Source organism: Protobothrops mucrosquamatus, unplaced genomic scaffold (genome assembly GCF_001527695.2).
Source record: "Protobothrops mucrosquamatus isolate PMUCROS unplaced genomic scaffold, P.Mucros_1.0 scaffold419, whole genome shotgun sequence".
NCBI classification, from domain to species: Eukaryota; Metazoa; Chordata; class Lepidosauria; order Squamata; family Viperidae; genus Protobothrops; species Protobothrops mucrosquamatus.
Genome location: NW_015386748.1, coordinates 909,361 through 913,533, shown reverse-complemented (window position 1 = coordinate 913,533; position 4,173 = coordinate 909,361). Strand labels below are relative to the sequence as shown.

General features: G+C 35.4%; 1 protein-coding gene across 1 annotated transcript in view; it reads left to right on the top strand.

The window, feature by feature from the left end:
• Positions 1–1,914: 1,914 nt before the first annotated feature.
• R3HCC1L (R3H domain and coiled-coil containing 1 like) overlaps positions 1,915–4,173 on the top strand; it is a 39,553-nt gene continuing 37,294 nt past the window's right edge. Inside the window, exon 1 of the mRNA XM_015816271.1 lies at positions 1,915–1,929. The gene's annotated coding sequence lies outside the window, so the exon portion shown is untranslated. The remainder of the gene's footprint in view (positions 1,930–4,173) is intronic.

Genomic DNA, 4,173 nt, shown 5'->3' with positions numbered 1-4,173 from the left:
TACAGACCAATCAGTCTAACATCAATACCTGGGAAGACCCTGGAAAAGACAATCAAAAAACAGATCTGTGAACAACTAGAAGCAAACAAAGTTATAACCAGTAGCCAGCACAGGTTTGTTAAAAAAAGATCATACCAAACCAATCTTATTTCATTCTTTGATAAAGTGACTAAATTAGTAGATCAGCAAAATGCAGTGGACATATTACACTTAGATTTCAGTAAAGCATTTGACAAAGTAATCTACAACTTGCTGCTCAGTAAGCTAGAAAAAGGTGGAATAGGCAACATCACCACCAGATGGATTTGTAGCTGGCTGACAAACCGTACTCAACGAGTAGTCCTAAATGGTATTACATCCACATCAAGAGAAGTAAGCAGTGGGGTACCACAAGGCTCTGTCTTAGGCCCAGTATTCTTCAATATCTTCATAAATGACTTAGATGAGGGAATAGAAGGAGAACTCATCAAATTTGCAGATTTGGCAGGAATAGCCAACACCCCAGAAGACAAGCTCAGGATCTAAAAAGATCTTGACAAACTTGAATAATGAGCCCTATCCAACAAAATGAATTTTAATGTAAAGAAAAGCAAAATTTTCCTTTTGGGCAGGAAAAATCAAAGGTATAAGTACAGATTAGGTGAGACCTGGCTCAAAAACAGTAACTGTGAGAGGGACCTTGGAATCCTACTGGATGATCACTTGAATATGAGCCAGCAGTGTGCAGCAGCAGCCAAAAAAGCTAATACAATCCTGGGTTGTATAAATAGAGGCATAGAATCAAGATCACGCAAAGTATTAGTATTGCTTTATAAAACCCTAGTAAGACCTGGAATACAGCAACCAATTTTGGTCACCATACTACAAAAAAGATGTTGAGACTTTGGAAAAAGTTCAGAGAAGAGCAAGTAAGATAATCAAAGGGCTGGAGATTAAAACATATGAAGAACAGCTGCAGGACTGGGTTTGGCTAGTTTAAAGAAAAGAAGAAACAGGGGCAACATGATAGCAGCATTCCAGTATCTGAGGGGCTGCCACAAAGAAGAGAGGGGTCAAATAATTCTCCAAAGCATCATAGAGCAGGACAAGAAACAATGGTTGGAAACTGATCAAAGAGAGAAGCAACTTGGAATTAAGGAGAAACTTAATTAACAGTAAGGACAATTAACCAGCGGAACAGCTTGCCTTCAGAAATTGTGGGCACTCCATCACTGGAGGTTTTTAAGAAGAGACTAGACAGTTCTCCTGCTTGAGCAGGGGGCTGGACTAGAAGACCGCCAAGGTTCTATTCTATTCTATTCTATTCTATTCTATTCTATTCTATTCTATTCTATTCTATTCTATTATCACTAAGTACATAACGTTGTTAAGATTCAGAAGAAAAGCAGCCTGTAAATTTTAAGGACTTGCATGGCGCGATTCTTCAAAAGGTTAGATTACGTCCCATATTCACCGGAAGAACGTAACAGACTATGCGAATCCAAAAGAAGAATTCCTTAAGGCGCTTAATTATGACTTTTCTTAGGACAACTAGATCGGAAAAAGATACTTGAAGGACCGCAAAATTAAAAGGGTGACTCACGATACTACATTTCCCAGCGGCCCTTGCGGAGAGAACGCATTAAACAGGATAGGGTCGGACGGAACTAGTGAAGGCGGAAGCAGCTATGGTGAAGTGATCCTGTTCGTACTGGGTAACTGTTTCTTTTCTCCCTTCCCGTGTTGGGCTTTGCAGATGTCTCTCTTCCTTTGCTTTTTCCATGCTTGTCCCCTTGTTTTCTGGGTGATGTACGAGGTCCTTAATGCCGTTCTCTTCCTTTTCTCTTGCTCCCCATACCCACGAAGTGATAGTTGGTGCTCCCCACCAGCTCTGATTGCTCTTCTTGGGCTGGCGATAGTACCGGTACAGTAGTTCACAATCAACAACAGGTGGGCAGCAATTGATTTTTGGAAAGAAAGACGTTATATTATTTTCTAATATAGAAAATTAAAGTTCATTATCAGCTGTATAATTATGTCATATATCTGCCTCAATTTTCTCGAACTTCGCACGACCCTGCTCTATAATTCAATCTAAAGTACATTCGTGGTGGGGATGTGTTGTATTTGGGAAAATATGCAGCACCCTGCGCAATTAAAATATTTGGTATCCTTAACACTGTTGAGAGATTATTCCATTTTCCCGTGACTTTGGGAACATCCTTTTCCTGCAAACCTCTTAAACACTTATTTTAAAAAATGCAGGAAATTGGATAATTCCTGCATCATCACTAACAGTACGGGGTACATTTCTCTAATGTCAATATTGTTTTACAGGGTAGCCTTAAATATTTTTGTTACATATTTTTATGACAAGCTTCAAGAATAACAATATAGGATTGAGAAATGCTTGTTTAAGGGTACCTAGCTGAACCACATTATGCATAAAATTTACATTGCTTTGATTCATTTTTTTAAATCAGTCAACAAATTATCTTCCTTCCCTCTTTCAGTAACAAAACTAAAACTATAATTATATGTAAGTTGATTGAAAAAGTATTATGGTTTGATCCTGTGAGGAAGTCTGCTTTTCACTTCAGAAATGTTGCATGGCTTGTCAGCCTGCATGAAGCAGTAAAAAAAGTATGTTTGAGGGAAAATGTTGAAAGACAAAGGGCTCTTAAATATATCTTTTTTTTTAGTGTTTCAATTTTTTAAGCGATGAATCCTGACATTCTGATCTCATTTCAAGGCTATTATTTGGCCAAAATGAACTCTTCACTGTTACAATTATATTGTTATTTTCATTATTTAAATACCACTATACCACTTGTAAGAGTTTCTCTCTAGGAAGCTTTCAGAGTATTAATGCACAATGTTAGTATACTATACTACATTCTAGTGCTTTTGGTTGCCAGAAGAGCCTTGCATATACCAATCTATACAAGAACTACAGAAAAACTGGGTAATTTTTCTTATGATTCAAGGATAAAACTTCTAAAATTTGATGAACTTTTAACTTTTCATGGTTTGAAGGCTTGGTGGCATATTTTAATGTATACATAAAAATAAAGATATACAGTTCAAACTCAAGTAAAACACTAATAATATGAGAAGCCTAAGATGCTTAAAACTTCCATTTATTTTTATTGATTACAGGTATTCAAGTGCTATTGAGTTTTTAATGTTCAAAAGCTGTGAAAGAACATGTAATGTTAAAATGCAGATTTAAGAAATTTACATTACACTTTTTTCTTAATATAGAAAATCCAATAACTAACAGTGTAAAATTTATTAAAAATGAGGGTTTTTTTGCAATGTTAGCAATAGAAAATAGTATTATAGAACCTAACTCTACTCTATGCAGATATTCTAGGTAAAACTTTCAAGACAGATGGTTATCTACCCTCTGTTTGAATACATTCAGTGACAGGAAGCCGTTCACCTCTCCAGATAACTGATTTCAGCATCAAACTGTATTTACTATGAGGAAGTATTTTCTAACATTGTCAAAAACTTCCTTTTTGTAACTTAAATGCATTATTCTGGGTTCTGCACCCTAAATTCAGGTACTTCCATATTTTCTTAACTTTTTCCAGGGACTAAATGTATCCCACTCATTCAATATCTTTTATATAAATTAATTTCTATTACCCTGACCATCTTCACTGACATTCGGTGAACCTAATTCAGTTTCTCTGATTTTCTCTGTTTCAAAGATCATTGCTCAGAATTAGACACAGTACTTCATGATGGGGGTCTGACCAGTAAAGTACTGTTATTTTCAGTAACTTGGAGAATTCATAAGGCACCCTAAAATTGCACTTAACATTTTGTACTCTTATCACACACTGTTTACTTATATACCTTTTGCAATCAATTACTCTTTCATTTTTTTCACAAATATACTACTAAGTTCCCCATATCACTTTTTATTTTTTAAATGAAAAAAAATTGCTCATCTCTTAAATTTTATTCAGTTAATTTCAGCTAATTTCTCTAACCTACTAAGCTCAATTTCAGTTTTATTTCTGTATTCTTGGGAATTAGCAAGCTCACCCATTCTTTAAATATTCCTTGTATCTCTTTATTCATGTCCTTAATAAAAATATTAAAGAGTATAAAGCCCAGGATTGATAAGTATGACATTACATTTGATACCTCTCTTTAGTCTGATGAACACCCTTTGAGCAT